The following is a 19,476-nucleotide window of genomic DNA, read 5'->3' on the forward strand; positions in this document are numbered from 1 at the left end:
TTTGAACACTAGTTGGATCCCCTAGTAAAGATACTAGTTTCATTTTCATATTCCTAAAATGTTAAGCTTCAGGGCATTAGGATCATGCAGCCTTTGTGAATCCAATGGTTAAGTTATTTATTCCCATACTATAATTTTTTTTTAGCTATTGTGGAAGAAAATTTGTTGCTGAGCTAGTTAAGACAAAATGTTAAATAAAATATAAACAATATTAATTATGATCTACTTATGCTTTCCAGGCAGGGGTGAAAAATGAAATGTGATTTAGAATGTGTTACATAAATGAATGAAATGGGCTCCAGTAATGCAATAAGTAGCTGTAAGACTGGTGAATTGGAGAATGCATGATCTGTCTAACAGTATTAAAAAATATGTGAATAAGCCTGTCTGCCAGACAAACAAAATCCATAGATAAGCTGAGAAATGCAAAGGGACAGGAGGAAGGATCTCCATTTCTCTCTGTGGAAGGGAATGCTGACATGAGGAAAAATAATCATGGTCAGCATTGACTATGACTTCACTTAAAGCTCTAGGCAGTATGGAACCAGAGAAGATCATATCTAACGGAATAAGGCCTGGGGGATGCAAATGAAGCAATTTATGACCAGTGATTGGTTAAAATTGGCTTGCCGACCCTGTAGTAACATCAATCCAAGTGAGTCCTTTTTTTTCTCATTATGGAGAAGATGTGAGATAGTGCTTGTTAGTGGTTCAGACCACAAGCTCTAAAGCTTTATTATTTAAGATCAAGGACTCTTTCTGCTTCATGTGAGGTATGAAAACATGGGCATGTTACCAGAACTCACTGCCCTTCAGTTTGCACATCTGTATAATAGGGATAATAATAGTACTTACATCAATGGTTACTTTAAAAATAAAATGACTTTATATACTTAAAAGGGCTGGCACGTAATATTGCACAAACATTTGTTATTACAAAATAATTGTCAAACAACACGCATAACCTCATTCAACTCTAATTGTGACTGGTTTTAGCTTTTTTTTCTACTTACTTGAAGATATACTATAGATTCTATTCTCTAGATTTCAGTAAAGTGGCAAATAAACATATCTTTTATTTCATATAAAGTTACAGATTATTAGAGTCACTAGGAAATTTAAAGAATCCCAATTTCAACTTTGATTTTGTAAGTTAAAGTTATGTCTAGATAGAAAATGCCTTATAGTCATACTGCGTAAAACAAAAAATAGCTACAATTCATGTCTTCTCTGAACAAGCTTGATGATTTTTCTGAGACTCTGTCTGTATTGTATATGAAATTAAACATGTCAATTTATTTCTGACATTAGTGATTAGTGAGCTAAAAATTGTTCCTATATTTTCAATGAAACTAGTTCATATAGAGAGATCTACCACAGTCATGAAATATAGGAGAAAGGTTTTGTGATTTGCTTAGTATCAAGACAGTAATTTCCTCCACTTAACAGCTTACATGTTTTCTCCTTTGTGGAAATAAGTGCCTTTAGATGTGATCCTTTTAAATTCCAGGGCTGTCTGACAGAGAAGGTGAAGGTCCTCTACAACACTGATGCCAGGAAAGCAACCTCGTCTCCTGAGCTTTATATGCAATTGTAAACACATTGTCGTCCTGAAGCCGGAAGGAAGTACGTGTAATAAGAATAAAGCCTTTAATAAAACACAGTTTACCTGGCAGGAGAAGTAGAAATTCAGGTATGAAGAGGAGTAATGTTGTAAGACAATAATTCTCAATCCTAACTACACACCACAATAACCTGGAAAATTCTTAAAACTATTGCTTCTCAAACACCACCACAGAGATTATGATGAATATATTCTAGGGTTATAGCCAAAACAAAAGTATTTTTAAGCTTCCTGATTGACTCTAATGTAAAAATAAGAGTTAAGTACCATGAACCTAAGAGTAATTTTCTGTCTGAACTTCTACTGGAATGGCCCTGTTTCTCATTACCATTGTTTTATTCAAATAACCTATGTACACTAGCAATGAACAATCTGAAAAAGAAATCAAGAAAATAATTTTATTTGTATTGGCATCAGAAAGGATAAAATATCTAGAAATAAATGACACCTAAGATGTGAAGGATTTGTATATTAAAAACTACAAAACATTTAATTACTTGCTTAAAGTAATTAAATAAGACACATAGCGACAGCGAGACTCCATCTCCAAAAAAAATAAAAATAAAAAAAAATAAGACACATAAATAGAAAGACATACCAATTTTATGGTTTGGAAGAACTAATATTGTTAAGATGGATATGCTATATGAGTCAATCTGAAGACTCATTGTAATGCCTATCAAGATTTCACCAGCCCTCTTTTTATTGCAGAAATAGGAAATCCAATCCTCAAATTCATGTAAAATTTTCATAGCCAAAAAAATATAGAAAAAGAACAAATTTGGAGGGCTACAGTTCTCAATTTCAAAACGTACTAAACTACAGTGATCAAAACAGTGAGGAACTGATGTAAAGCTAACTATATAGACCTATAGTATAGAAATTAGAGTCAACGAATAAATTCATGTATCTATGGCCAATTGATTTTTGATAAATGTGCCGATACCATTCAATAGGGAAAAGGATATTCTCTTCAAAAAATGGTGTTCACGTAACTAGCCGACAAGTGCCAAAGAATAAAACTGGAAAGTTACCTTAAAGCATATAGAAAAATTTACTCAAAGTGTATCAAAAACCTAAATGTAAGAATTAAGCTCCTAAAGCTCATAAAAAGAAACATAGAAATAAACCATCACGATCTTGGATTTGACATGGATATTTAGATACAACCTGATAACATATGAACAAAATAAAAAACAGATAAATCAGGCTTCATCAATATTAAAAACTTTTGTGTATCAAAAGATATTATTAAGAAAGTAGAAAAACAACCTAAAAATGAGATAAAATATTAGCAAATCAAGTATCTAATAAGAGTCTAGTATCCAGAATATAGAAAAAATACTTACAAGTCAAGGAGAGAAAGATAAACAGTGCAATTATAAAATAAGCAAATAACTTGAATAGACATTTCTGCAAAGAATATATTTAAATTATCTACAAACACGTTACGAAATGCTCAATATCATTAGTAATTAGAAAAATACACATCAAAACCACAATGTGGTACCACTTCACACACACTAGAGTGGTTTTAAGAAAAAAATAGAATATTTAAAGTGTTGGTGAAGATGAAAAGAAATTTAAACCCTCATACACTGATGACGGAAATATAAAAAGGCTTATGTAGAAAACAGTTTGACATCTCCATCAAAAGTTAAGCATAGAATTCCCATAGGGTCCAGCAATTCTACTCATATGTATATACCCCAAAGAATTGAAACGGATACTCAAACAAACATTTTTACATGAATGTTCATAGCAGCACTATTCACAGTATCTGCCATGGACTAAATGTTTTTGTCTTCTGCTCCCAAAATGTATATGCTGAAACCTAACCTCCAGTGTGAGGGTAATTTGACGTGGGGTCTTTGGGAAGTAATTAGGTCATGAGAATGGAGCCCTCATGAAAATGATTAGTACCTTATAAAGGTCTGAAGAGACCACAGATGTTCCCTTTAACCACACTGAGGACATAGTTTGAAGGTGCCATCTATGAACCAAGAAAGTGGACCCTCACCAGACACTGAACTTCCTGGAGGCTTGATCTTGAACTCCCCAGTCTCCAAGAGTGTAAGAAATAAACTTACGTTAATTATAAGCTATCTAGTTTATGGTATTTTGTTATAGCAGCCCTAAAGAACTAAGAAAATAGTTCAAAGCTGGAAGCAACCTAATTTCCATTAATTGATCAATAAATACACAAAATGTGACTGATGCGTTCAATGAAATATTATTTGGTCATAAAAGGAGTGAATTTTTTTCGGCTGGGCACGGTGGCTCACGTCTATAATCCCAGCACTTTGGGAGGCCGAGGCGGGCGGATCACGAGGTCAGGAGATGAAGACCATCCTGGCTGACACAGTGAAACCCCATCTCTAGCAAAAATACAAAAAGTTAGCCGGGCGTCGTGGCGGGCGCCTGTGGTTCCAGCTACTCGGGAGAATGAGGCAGGAGAATGGCGTGAACCCGGGAGGTGGAGGTTGCAGTGAGCTGAGATTGCCCCACTGTACTCCAGCCTGGACGACAGAGCAAGACTCTGTCTCAAAAAACAAACAAACAAACAAAAAACCGGGGAATGAGGTACTGATATATATAACAATGTAGATGGACCTCAAACCCATTATGCTAAAGGAAAGATACAAGACACAAAATGGCACATATTTTATGATTCTATTTATATAAAATACTCAGAATAGGCAAAGCAGATTCATTGCAGGGGATGGAGAAATGATGAGTGACTGCTTAATGGATACAGGGCATACTTTTTGAGGGTGAGAGGAGAGATAAAAATAATTTGCAACTTTATAGAAGTGGTGGTTGCATAACATTGTGAATGTAGTAAATAACACATTCTATACTTTTAAAATTATGTATGTGAATTTTGTTATGTGGATGTCACTTCAATGAAAAATAAAAAGAAATAGAGATAATAGAAATTGGTGCTTGCACAAGTAAAAGTGTAGTGCATGCACCCATCAACCAGACTAAAAACCTCAAGATTCACAAGGCATTAGTAAGAATACACAGAAAGTTGTTGCCTCAGAAGTGGGGAATAATAAAACTTATAATTAATACTTCTGTATTGCTATTTAACAAAGCAAAACCCAAATGGCATAAATTGTTTCTGAGTAATTTAATTGCAGTTTAGAGTAAAGCTCAAGAATACTTACAGGGATCTAAATAGATACAACACTCAACAAAGATAAAATTAACAATGTCTGGAATTCACTAAAAAATTACCAGCCATGAAAAGAAAGCATGACCGTTATGGAGGAAAAAAATAAAATTAATCAAAACCAATGCAGACTGGCACAAATGCTAGAAATAGCAGATAGAATTAAAAGGCTCTATTATTATTATTATGTTAGAATGAAGAGCAATTTTAGATTAGATTTTAGATTAGATATCTAAATATATTTTAATTCTAACAATATAATTGCATATTATAACAGAATATGTCAGAATATGTGAAATAATTGTGTATTCTAACAAAATATGTTAGAATGCGCAATGTTATAATATGCAATTATGTTAGAATTAAAAGCTATAACTATGTTTTATATGATCAAAGAATTAAGTAGATATAAGAAAGGATATAAGAAAAATGTTCAATTAAACTCCTAGAGATAAAAGTGATCATCTCTAGAAGACTGAGATAAAAAATGCACTAGGCGAAATTAATGGAAAATTAGTTATTGCAGAGAAACATAATGAATTAAAAACTTCGTAATAGAAACTATACAAAAACAGGGAGAAAAGTAAATTTTTAAACAGTGAACTAAGCACCAATGAATTAAGTGATAGTTTTAAGTAGCCTATATACATGTAATTGGACTACTTAAAAGAGAGAAGGGAGAAAATAATAAATATTTCAAGAAAAAAATGACCAAAAATTTTCAAATTTGATTTTAAAAGCCTACAAATATAAGAAGCCCAATAAAATTGACACCCAAGAAGTATTACAAAAATTACACCAAAGCATCTGAAAATAAATTTCTAAAAAAACAGTGATAAAATCTTAAAAGTAGCCAGAGGTAAAAGGACATGCTATATGCAGAGGCACAAAAAAAAAGAGCTTAACAGATTTCTTATTGAGGACAAAAATAATTAAGGAGTCAATGGAGCAAAATACCTAGAGTATTGAAAGAAAACTAGTAACAGACAACACAGAATTCTAAATCCACTGACAATACTTTCCGAGTGAAAGTAAAATAAGGACTTCTCCAAACATACAAAAAATTGAATAATCCATCCCCAGCAGACTTACACTATATAAAATGTGAAAAGATGTCCTTCAAACAGAAGAAAAATTACAGCTGGTAGGAATATGGATCTACACAAAGAGGTGAAGAGTACCAAAAATGACAACTGCATGGATAAATATAAGAATTTTTATTATTTAAATTTGGAAAGATAATTGATGGTTTCAAACAAGAATAATATAAATATAGTTTAGGGTTTATTACATAAATAATGTAAAATATATGCTAGTAAGTGCACAAAGATCAGGAGAGGAGGAGTGGGAGTGTATTATTGTAAAGTTCTTACAATTGAAGTGGTATACCATCACATGAACATAAACTCTGATGAGTTAACAGCATATACTATAAAATCAGAAAGCTGTAAAGTGTAAAACAACCTCTACAATAACCAAAGAGTGATAGTCAGTAAGTAAACAAGAAGATAAAAGGAAATAATAACATGATGACAAAGCACTATACTCTCTGCAGAATGGCTAATAATAATAATTAATAAAAATAATAAACTAATAACACAGAGTGCTGCAAAGAATTGGAGCAATAGGAACTGCCAGATACTACTACTAACAAGGTATATTGTATTATTACTTTCAGAAACATTTGACAGTATCTAGTGAGATGAACATATACATGCTTTGATAGAATAATTTCATATATATAATAGGAAAGTAAAGTTTTAAGAAAGTAAAATGCTTAAAAATATATCCATTAATATTGAATAGATTAAATGTATCATATTCACACAATGGAATATTATAAAGCAATGAGAATAAATACAGTATGCTACATGCAATAACATTAATACATTTCACACATATTATTGAACTAAACATGGCACAGACATGGAGTACATTTTATATAATTCCATGTATGTACAATTCTACAGAGCTAAAATCCTGGCTAGTAGTTGTCTTTTGTGGTCAGTTATGAGAGGAGTTGAGAAAGCACTTTTGTGATGCTCTTTATGGTCTGTTTCCTTAAATGGATGATGGTTACACAGAGGCATTCACTTCACTGGACCTCATCATTTATGGCTGTTTACTTTATGCATATTATACATACATTTTAAATGCCTTAAAATCAGAGTGGAAGTTGTGTATCCATATAGTTAGTGTAGTTTCAACTTTCAAGACCTTCAAGTCTTCAAGTTCTATTAAATGAATATAGCCTCTATTATCATGTTATTCAGCTTCATGCACATGATGAAGACTTATGATGATGAAGATGGGGTAGGTACAGTGATGAAAATAGTGGGAAAAACTGTTTCTCTTTGTCTAGAGCTATGATAAAATTATGTGTCTTAAAAGTAATTTACAAAAAAATAAATAAGTAAATCTTGATATTTCTATCCAGATTAAATTGATATTGATGTTTTTGTTGTATGTTCCAGAGGTTGTGTGTGTGGAGCCGGGGGAGGGGAAGGTGTAATTTAAATTTATCTCTTTTGTCTAGATAATGAGTACATTGCTTTATAATGCATGTCTTGGTCATCTAGTAGCCTATGGTGAATATGTTTCCATGTCAGTAATTATTGCTCCTGCCATATTAATTAATTATTTTTATCTATTTATTTAAAAAAACTTTTTAGAGAGGAGGTATTGCTTTGTTGCCTAGGCTGGAGTGCAGTGGTGCAATCATAGCTCACTGCCCCCACAAATTCCTGGGCTCAAGGGATCTTTCCACCTTAGTCTCCTGAGTAACTGGGACCACAGACATACATCATATTAATTAAATAATGAAGACTGAAGCATATGTAATGTGAGGACACAAAGACATCCTCCTAGTATTTTAAAATCAGATGGGCACTAATATAAAGCAAAACAGAAGAGTTTATTTAAACATTTTAAAAGTCAGCATTCAAAAAATAGTTTACTTGCTGGATACACACACTGAATATGAAGTGCATCATTAATAATTCATTTGCTTTTTGCCATCTCTGCTTGATTTGAATTTTCAAAGGATGTATAAGGCAGCTGGCAAATTGGTCACCACCTAACAATTTAAAGTGCACAATACTATTTTGTCTGCTTTCGATCTTGTAATAGTGACATCTGGGAAGTTAAGTTGATATGCAATGGGAAAGACCACATTCCACAATTTTCAACGGGATTTAGTCATAAAGGAAAAGACTTTCATTCTATGTTGACCCACCTGAGAATCATTCCTTTAAGTCCCCTCTTTGGGTTTGCAGAGGTTATTTGGCCAAGTCATGGGAATAACTCTGAAATTGTCTACATTTTACCAGTGAATCACTATCAAATCTTAAATGAAAGCTAATTCCTTGAAAATTATTTTAGTTAAATTCCAAATGTGTTGCTCAAATATCTAAGTATAACCAACTTTACTTTTTGAGTATAGATTGGACTTTTAGCAATAGTATGCCTATCAATGTATGATTAATTTAGTGCTACATAACTTAATCCAGCTGTCTCCTGCTGCAGCATGCAGGAGTGGATATGTATTAAACAAAATCAAATCATGGTAAACTTTATTGCCCTTGGACAGGAGGACTAACAGAATGTACTTTCTCTGTTTAAGAGAGTTGAATTAAGGACAGTGGGGATCATCTTACTGCAGCATTCTTTGTTACTTTCTTTACAAGCTGTAGCTTTCAGATTTCATGTTGTTGGTTCCCAGAGCTTATTTGAGTCACTAACACTCATTAATGTAAATGCAAAATCTTCAGTCATCATTATGCAAACTAACTGCTAGGTGAATCTCTATCGGTTTGCATTTTCCATGAATCAAATAGAACTAATTTAATAGCATTATCTAACAGCTTACTCAACCACACAGACCCACACATATATAAATTATCACTATGAATTCTAATAGATGCTGAAATATAGAAATCACAGATTCATTTATCACAATCTGCTCTCTATAGGGTTACTGCAGTTTTGTTAGGAACAGAACCCATGCCATACTCTGACAAATAATCAAAGAGAATTTTGTTCTTTACAGTGGTCTCATCTGTAGGCTCTATTTCAGACTACTATATAACTGGGAATCTTAACATGGAGTTTATAGACCCATTGGGTTGATTTCAAAGGCTTCATGAAACCCATAAAATATCCATAAATTACTCATATTGTTGCTGGCAAGAGGATCATCAATAACTTCTACAAAATTTTCAAAATATCCTATTATATAGTTTGGCCATGTTCTCATGCAAATCTCATTTTGAATTGTAGCTCCCATAATTCGAATGTGTTATGGGAGGGACCTGGTGGGCGATAATTGAATCACGGGGGTTGAAATTTCCCATCCTGTTCTTGTGATAGTGAGAATAAGATTCACAAAATCTGATGGTTTTATAAAGGGGAGTTTCCCTGCACATGCTCTTTTGCTTGCCTCCATGTGAGATGTGATTTTGCTCCTTATTCACTTTCTGTCATGATTGTCAGGCCTCCCCAGCCATATAGAACTGTGAGTCAATTAAACCTCTTTCCTTTATAAATCACTTACTCTGTTACATCTTTCTTAGCAGTCTGAGAACAGACTAATACATGCTATGATCTGTAAGATTAACAAACATAGACCCATTTCTAAATTGGTGCCATTAAAATAAGATCCAGACCCTGACTCCCTTCCCCTCACAATGTACCCATTTTATCTATGTCTAGTGTCCCCTCTCAACTGCAATTGCTGAAAGAGGCCTTGTTTTGTAAGAGCTGTAGGGTCCTGAATCTCATGACTCTCTTATTAGACATAAACATGTTTTCGACAAAATTCAACAAGAACTTGTTGAATATATAAAATACATTAACAGTATGTTAGGCGCTTTGGTAAACACCTATGTAGTAGAATTTTCAAAACATATAAAAGAGTGCTATGCACTAAAATACAATCTGCAATTTCACCTAATTTTACAGGAAAAGATTCAGAATTTACATCTTTTATAAGGGGTACATTTTCCAAAAGAAGAAACAAATTAAACTGGTAACAAATTTTATTCATTTCATCTAATAAGAGTTTTCCCTTCTATACAGGAAGCCAAGATTAGCTAACTCTAGATAAATTGAGAGAGTAGTAATTCATATAAAGTATGTGGCATGAACAAAAATGGGCAAATTTGAGTTGGATATAAATTAGGAGCAGAAGAGTATGGATCTTGTCAATCACAAGCTGCAGAAAATTTCTAGGCATTCAAAAAAAAAAAAAAAAAAAAAGTGGTCAGAAGATAAAAGATGTAGCCAAAAAGAGAAGAAAGTAAATTTTCTTGGCCTTCTTCATAATTTTGTGAAGACGTAAGTAACTTTGAATATATAGAGAAGAAGTCCATCCTTAAAATGGGTTTTCATGTTGCAGAAGTGACTCTGAGAAGTCATTTTTTAAGCTACCTTTTACAGCAGTTTTAGATTCTCAGCAAAACTGAGAGGAGGTTATAGAGATTTCCCATATGCCCCCCAACTCCACACATGCATAGCTTCCCATGTTAACAACATCCCCCATTCTCATACATAGCTTCCCATATCATCAACATCCACCACCAGAATGGTACATCGCGTTACAATTGATGAACCTACATTGACACAGCATAATCAGCCAAAGTCCATAGCTTACATTCGGCTTCACTCTTGGTGTTGCACATTCTATGGATTTGGATGAATGTATAATTCTATCTAATTATTATTATAGCATCATACAGAATACTCTCATTGCCCTGAAAATCCTCTATGCTCTGCCTAGTCATCCCTGCCCCTATCAACCCTTCTCAACCACTGAATTTTTACTGGCCCTATAGTTTTTACTGGCCTTTTCTAGAATGTCATATAGTTGGGTGATATGGTATGTATTCTTTTTGGTTTGGAGTTTCCACTTAGTAGTATGCATTTTGGTCTTCTCCATATCTTTTAATGGCTTCATAACCTAATTCTTTAGAACTGAATAATATTCCATTCTCTGCATGTACCATAGGTTATCCACTCATCTACTGAAGGACATTTTGGTGACTTCCAAATTTTGGCAATTATGTTAGATTATGTGTGCTTATGTATATGTATATTATGTGTATCTTTGCTTATGTATACTTATATATAAGTGAAATGAATGACAGCAATAATACAAGAGATGAGAGGAAAGAATTAGGATTATTTTCTTACCATAAGGTATTTACACTATCCTTAAATTTGTATGTTATTTAAAGGTAAGCTTGGATTAGTTGTAAATGTGTACTGCAAACTCCAGGATGACCTCCAAAATAGTGAAAAAAAAAAAAAAAGTATAACTGATATTCTAAGAAAGCAGAGAAAATGAAATAATATAAAATCTAAGTTAAAACCACAAACATCAGAAAAAGAGTGAAGACAAAAATAAGAACAAAGAACAAAGTCAACAAATACAAAACAGTAGCAAATATTTATTTAAGTATATCTATAATCACTTTTACTGCTAATGATCTAAATATACCAATTAAAAGACAAATTATTACAGTGGTAAAATCCACTAAAATCCTCTAAAAGTGGCTGTAATAATTCATATTCAGGTTTTTTTGTGAACATCAGTTTTCAATTTTGTTTGGTAAGCAACAAGAAACACAGCTGCCTGATGACATGGTAAAAGTATGATTAGTCTTAAAAGAAACTGCCATATTGTCTCCAACGTGGCTGTACCATTTTGCATTTCTACCGGCAATGAGTGAAATTTCCTTTTGCTCCTTATTCTTCTCATCAATTTATGCTGTCAATGATCTGGATTTTGTTCATTCTAGTAGGTGTATAGTGGTATTTCATTGTTTTAATTTGCATTTAATATAAAATGTGGAGATTCTTTTAACAGAATTCTTGCCATATATATATATACACACACACACACACACACACACACACACATATGCATATACACATACGTATATACGTATATATGTATCTTCTTTGGTAAGATGTCCTTTAAGGTCTTCGACACATTTTTTAATTGAGTTATTTCTTTTCCTATTGTTGAGTTTTAAAAGTTCTTAATACATTTGGGGTATTACAAATATTTTGCTTTGTTCTTTTGCAAATACTTTTCCAAGATTCTGGCTTGTCTTATTGTCTTGACATTGTCCTTTGCAGAGCAGAAGTTTTTAATTTTAAGAAAGTCCAGCTTGTCAATTATCTCTTTCATGGATTATTTCATGCCTTTGGTGTTGTATCTAAAACATCATCACCGTACCCAAGGTCATCTAGGTTATCTCCTATGTTATGCTCTAGAAGTCTTATAGTTTGGCATTTTACATTTAGCTCTATCATGCATTTTGAGTTAATTTTTGTGACAGGTATTAGGTCTGTCTAAATTCATGTTTTTGCATGTGGATGGCCAGTTAGTTGTTCTAGCACCTTTTCTTAAAAAGACTTCCCTTGCTCCATTGTATGTTCTTTTCTCCTTTATCCAAAACCAATTAACAGTATTTATTAGAGTCTGTTTCTGGGCTCCCTATTTTATTCAATTCATCTGTTTTTCTTTTTTTTTTCCCAATACCACACTGCCTTGATTACTGCAGCTTTATAGTAAGTCTTGAAGTTGTGTAGTGTCATTGTACAACTTGTTCTTCTCCTTCAATATTGTGTTGGCTATTCTGGGTCTTTTCCTTCTCCATATAAAATTCAGAGTACAATTTTAATATTCAAAAAATAACCTGCTGAGGTTTTGATTGGGATTGCATTGAATCAGTAGATCAAGTTAGAAAGAACTCCCATCTTGGCATTACTGAATTTTCTTATTTGTGAACATGAAATATCTTTCCTTTTATTTAGTTCTTTTTAATTTTATTTTTAGGGCTTTACACTTTTGATTACATACATTTTGTATGTATTTTGTTAGATTTATACCTAATTATTTCGTTTTGGAGGTGCTAATGTAAATGCTACTGTGTTTTAGTTTCAAATTCCACTTGTTCATTACTGGTGTATAAAAAAGCAATTAAATTTGTATATTAACTTTGTCTTCTGCAACCTTGCAATAATTGCCTATTAGTTCCAGGAGTTTGTTTTTGTTCTTGCTGATTCTTTTGGATTTTTCACATAGATGATTATTTCAGCAGTGAACAAAGAAAATTTCATTTTTTACTTCCCCATCTGTATACATTTTCTTTTCTTCTTCAGCCTATTGATGTGATTGATTGCATTAATTAATTTTTGCATGTTGAACTAGAGTGGAATACCTGAGATAAATCCCACTTGGCCATGGAGTATAATGGTTTTTATATATTGCTGGATTCCATTTGCTAATATTCGTTGAGGATTTTTGCATCAATGTTTATGAGATATCTTGATCTGTAATTTTATTTTCTTATAATGGCTTTTCCTGGTTTTGGTATTAGGATAATGATGACCTCACAGAATGAGTTAGAAAGTATTCCTTCTGCTTCTAATTACTTTAAAAGGTGCTTAAAATGCTGTAATTTTTTCCTTTAACATTCTATATAATTTACCAGTGAACCCACCTGGGCCTGGTGATTTCTGTTTGGAAGACTATTAATCATTGATTAAATATTTAAATAGTTAATGCACTTATTCAGGTTGTCTATTCTTGTGTGAGTTCTGGCACATGGTGTCTTTCCAGAAATTGGTTCATTTCATTTAGGTTATTAATATGTAGATGTAGAGTTGTTCTTAGTATTACTTTATTATCCTTTTAATGCTCATGAAAACTGAAATTTTAATAATAGCAATTTGTATTTTGTCTTTTTTTTTTTTTTTTTTTTTTTGCTTGGCTAGAGGCTTATTCATTTTATCTATCTTTTTAAAGAACTAACTTTTGTTTTTGTTGATTTTCTCTATTGATTTCCTCTTTTCAATTTCACTGATCTCTGCATTGATTCTTATTACTTATTTTCTTCTGCTTACATTGTATTTAATTTTCTTTTTCTAGTTTCCTGAGGTGGAAGCTTACATTATTTATGATGGGTCTACTTGTATTTTCCACATCCAGTATTATAAATTTCCCTCAAAGCATTGCTTTTGCTACATCCCACAAATTTTGATAAGTTGTATTTCTATTTTCACTTACATAAAATATTGTTTAATTTATATTGAGATTTCTTTTTTAACCTATGTGTTATTTGGAAATGTGTTGTTTAATCTCTGTGTATTTTGGAACTTTTCAATTATTTTTCTGTCATTGATTTCTTAGTTTAATTGTATTATATTCTGAGAGAAAACATTATATGATTTCTATATTTAAAAATTTGTTGGGAGGCCGAGGCGGGTGGATCACGAGGTCAGGAGATCGAGACCATCCTGGCTAACATGGTGAAACCCCGTCTCCACTAAAAAATATACAAAAAACTAGCCGGGCGTGGTGGCGGGCGCCTGTAGTCCCAGCTACTCGGAGGCTGAGGCAGGAGAATGGCGTGAACCTGGGAGGCGGAGCTTGCAGTGAGCCGAGATCGCGCCACTGCACTCCAGCCTGGGTGACACAGCGCGAGACTCCGTCTCAAAAAAAAAAAAAAAAAATTTGTTAAGCTGTGTGTTTTAATCCAGAATGTGGTCTATCTGGTGAGCTTAAGAGGAATGGATATTCTGCTGTAGTCTATAATTGTCAATTATAGCCAGTATTGTTGAGTTTGACAATGTTCTTACTAATTTTCTGCCTGCTGGACCTATTTCTGCAGATGGATGTTTAAGTTTCCAACTATAATAGTAGAGTTCTTTGCAGTTCTATCAATTTTTAATCTCATATAGTTTGATGCTCTACGGTTAGTTGCATATATATTAAGAATTAGTTACATCTTATTAGAGAACTTACCTATTGTGTAATAGCCTTCTTTATATCTGATAACTCTTCTTGCCTTAATGTCCACTCTGTCTCAAATTAGTATCATTATTCTGCTTTCTTTTGTTTAGTGTTAGTTAACATGATATATTTTTCTTCATTCATTTACTTTTAATCTATTAAAGTCACCAATGGCATTCTTTCTGTTACAGTGTTTTTGATTTCCAGAATTTATTTTGGGTTCTTTGTTAAGATTTTTAGGTGTCTTCATATTTACAGTGGCATTTTTGTGAACAACATATATAGTCGGATCATGCTTTTTAATCCACTCTAAAAAATCTGTTCTTTCATTAACACATTTAGACCACTGATATTAAAAGTGATTATTGGTATAGTTAAGTAAATATCTACTATATTTGGTTCTATTTTGTTTTTGTTGCCCTTGTTCTTTGTTATTTTTGTATTCCACTCTTTTTCTGCCTTTTGTAGTTTTAACTGTGATTTTATATGATTCCATTTTCATTGCTTTCTTAAAATATCAGTTATACTTTATTTTTTACTATTTTTGATGGTTGTCCTGGAGTTTGCAGTACTCATTTACAACTAATCCTAGTCTACCTTCAAAAAACATTATACCACTTCAAGATTAGTGTGAGTACCTTATAACAAAATAATGTTAATTCTTTCCTCTCATCTATCATTGCTGTCATTAATTTCATATATATAAGCATACATAAGCATAATACTATTCTATATTACACATATATACTACATATACATAAGCATACATAATCTTATATATTGTTATTATTTTAAGCAATTTAAATCTGTTGGGTCAATTGAGAATTTTTTTTAATTAAAGTTTTTATTTTACCTTCATTTATTTCTTCTTCAATACTTTCTGTTCTTTATGTAAATATGAGTTTCTAACCTATATTTTTCTTTTTAGCTGCAAAAATCTTCTTTTAACATTCCTTGCAAGGCAGTTCTACAGGTAACAAATTTTCTCTCATTTGTTTAAGAAAGTCTATTTCTCCTTCACTTTTGAAAAATAACTTTTCCAGGGTAGAGAATTCTAGGTTAGTGGATTTTTCTCTCTCAACAGTATTTATTTATTTATTTATTTATTTATTTATTTATTTATCTTCCATTTTTTTAATCTTTCACTTTCCGTAATTTTAAAATGACATGCCGATATTTGGTTTTGTCTTGTTGTTTATTTGTTTGGTTTTAGCATTTATCCTGTTTTCGTGTTCTCTGTAGCTTCCTGGATTTATCTTTGGCTTGGGGTTTAACAGTAATTTGGAAAAATTCTCAGTCATTGTTTCAAATATTTGTTTCTGCTCTTCCTTTCTTTATTCTTCTTCTCGTAGTCCCATCAGATGTATTGTAACATCTTTTGTAGTTGTCCCACAGTCCTTGAATATTCTGTTTTTTTTTTTTGTTTTTTGTTTTTTTTCTTTCAGTCTTTGTTCTTTTTGCTTTTCAGTTTTGGAGGTTTCTATTGATATATCCTTAATCTCAAACAATCCTCAGTTAGTCTACAAATAGGCCCACTGAGAGGATTCTATTTTGGTTATAGTGCTTTTGCCTCCTAGAATTTATTTCTGGCTCACTTAGGATATGTATTTATCTGCTTACATTGCCCATCTGTTCTCACATTCTGTATTTTATTTGTTAGCACCCTTAACTTATCACAGTTGTTTCTTAAAAAAATTCTTATCTGATATTCCAATATCCCTGCCTTGTCTGATTTTTATGCTTGTTCTTTCTCTTCAGATTGTCATTTTTGCCTTTTAGGATGTCATATACTTTTTTCTTAATGATGGACTAGGTAATAGGAACTGTCGTAAATAGTTTTCTATTAATGTAGTGGTAAGGTGTAGAGGAGGGGAAGCATTCTGCAGTACTCTGTTTAGGTTTCAATCTTTCAGTAAGAATATGCCTCCAGACTGTGAACTTTGCAAGTGTTTCCTGTTTTGTTTTGTTTTGTTTTTCCCCAATTAGGTGGAACAGGGAGCCTACAGTGGGCTAGAGTTGGGTATTTTCCTTCTCCCAGGTCGATTAGACTCTGATGGTACCCCAGGAGGTTAGGCTCTGGTTAACTAGTTTCCTTGAGGAGAGGCCTTATTTAGAATAACAGAGTGCTCTGTTCCTTCCTGCCCCCACCCCCATCCCCCCAATTCTGGAAGTGTGGGAATTTTTCTCTGATTTTACTATGAGAATCTGGTCAACATCCTTTAGGTAAAACTTAGAAAAGTATGGAGGCTTCTCTATGACTCGATCGTCCTGGAGTTCTAACTCTCAAGATTTGTCTGTAGTTTTACAATTTATCAATCTCTGCATTTGTAAGCCATGATTTCCTGTATTTGCCTGTCTCCCAAATTTTGAGGTCAAAGGTTTATTCTGTGTCTTCACCTCTCTTATGGATCCAAGATCTGTTGATTTTTTTCAGTCTGTCCCCTTTTTGATTGTTAGGATAAGGTGGCAACTTCCAAGCTCCTTACATGAAGAACCAGAAACCGGAATCCTGAGCAGGAGTTTAAAGCTGAGCACTGTGTACGCCTCTGTGGTCTTTCTGAAAAGAGAGGATGCAGAAAGACACAGGGCACAGGGGTGAAACTAGAACACAGGGATCCTGAGGGTCAGTCTTGAAAGAAAGCAGTTTTCTTTAGTCTACTTGTATATTGTCCTTTAGTTTTTTGGAATAATTGATTCTACTATATAAAGTCGGAGACATACAGAGAGAGACAGGTTATTAATAGGTAGATAAGGAATGAATGGATGGATAAAAAGATAGGTGAGACATAGGTACAAAGAATATGCCTGATTGCTATGGGTGGAGAAGGCACATAATGACCTTCTAATTCTTGTGCTCTATATCAGTTTGTTTTGTTTTTATCTTTCTTCAGTCATGGATCTAGAGAGTTTGCTTTAGGTAACAAGTTATTATTTAAGAGCGATCTCTGAGGATGTCTTGTATAATCACAATAGGTAGAGTCTTATTTCTAGACTTTACTATCTTGTTTCTAATATTACTTTTAATTTACCATTGTAAGTTCAGACATAGAACTCTCTCCTAATTGTTTTCAAACTCAACATCTCTACTTAACAAGAACTGAAAGTCTTAAAAATGAGCATTGTAATAAAAGCTATAGTCTAGTTTTATTTATGGAAGGAACTAATAATAAAATCAAAAGTGAGAAAAAATACACAGATATGGGTAGAGTGAAGCTTGCAGGCCAAAGTTTCCAATTAATAAAGCTTTTTATTTCTCTTCTGGGATCATCTGCTATCCATTTAGATACAGGCTTCAATACTGAACAAAAACTAATGTTCAAGAACTTATGCAATTGAATGTTTCTGCTTTAAAACTGCCTATGCCCTTATTTGGAAGTCAAGGGTAAATTTCCGATTCACTCTATGAAAGGCTGTCAGCTTACCTCAATGTAAATAAATATTCTAGATTTCCTGGTTGTTTGCCTTACCTGCTAGAAAATTCCTGGAGTGAGGAATAAAAATAAATATAAAGATACCAGTATGGTTACTTAATTCCTCACCTTGTTAGGAGAAGAAAATTTACATAATTTAATTTTCCACCCTCCTGTCTCTGTATTTTCTCTGCTGTCTGTCACAGGAGGGCTATGTAGATGCATGTTGATGAGACCAGGCTAGGCAGACACTCAAGGCATTTTTCTCAATCTGGAAAAAATGCCTCAACAATATTTACAAAAGTGTATGACAAGACAGTTGCATAATCAATTGTCAAATGTAAAAGAGTTAGGAGGGAAAAGAGAGGCAAGGTGAGATCAAGATGGTTGTACTAAAAAAACATGGCAAACAGTATTTATCTTTTTTCTTGGTCTAAAGTCATATGGTATCATCTAGACTTTGCACAAATGTCCTTGATTTAGATACCATTTTGTTCCAACAATCTTGACTCACAATAACAGAGAAAAATTACATTAAAATATTCAGAAATGGAAATGTAGCCTATTTGTCAATCACTTTCTATCAAAGATTTCATATCGTTAAATAGAGATATACTTAACAATAGCAGATGAATGCTGATATAATAGATTTCACACAATCAAGAATTTGTTCTGTTTCTACCTTAAAAGATATTACAAAATGCCTAGATACAGAAATTTTACATTATATATTGATTTTAAAGATAGTATCATTTCCTACAAAAATAATAAAAGCCCCAAAATATTTAAGAACAAAATATAAGAACAAAATAAATATGATGATTGATAAATATGTCTAATAAGTTACTATTTAATCTGTTTTGATTTGTTACCATTGTGTAGGTGAAAATAAAGAAGTGATAATCTTGAAATGTATGGGTGTCCTAGGCATGAAGAGAGACTTTCAGGATAATGACATTGAAATTGTAAAGAAAAGGTATTATATATACATGCACACACACATACACACAAGTATACATACATATGTATGTATATATACATCCTTTTAAAAAAATTAAATGAAAAAATCCAATTAAAAAATTAATTGCTCTGAAGATAGAGATGGCCTACTTATAATGAAAAGACTTATGAATTTTTCATGAGAAAAAGATGCTTACAATCTATAGTGAACTCCTTATTTGGGCTAAGGAAGGTATTACCATAAATGTAATAGATACCATTTTGCCCCAGCCATTTACACATGGAACATTTAGTTAGATTCTGAGCATTTCATTTTAAGAGACAATTTGACATTTTATAGAATGTCATTAATAGAATGATTATGTGTCTGGAATCTACAGCATATAAAGAACTAAAGATGTAGTTGATGATCATCCCAAAAGAAAGAAAATAACAGGAATAAAACAAGATCTCTATCCAATGCACTCTGACACACAGAAGAGGTTTCATTCGTTCAGTACTA

General features: G+C 32.6%; 1 pseudogene; it reads left to right on the forward strand.

Moving 5' to 3' along the window:
- The first annotated feature begins 7,088 nt into the window (after positions 1-7,088).
- LOC110743097 overlaps positions 7,089-19,476 on the forward strand; it is a 44,849-nt pseudogene continuing 32,461 nt past the window's right edge.

Source organism: Papio anubis, chromosome 6, assembly GCF_008728515.1.
Source record: "Papio anubis isolate 15944 chromosome 6, Panubis1.0, whole genome shotgun sequence".
NCBI lineage: Eukaryota > Metazoa > Chordata > Mammalia > Primates > Cercopithecidae > Papio > Papio anubis.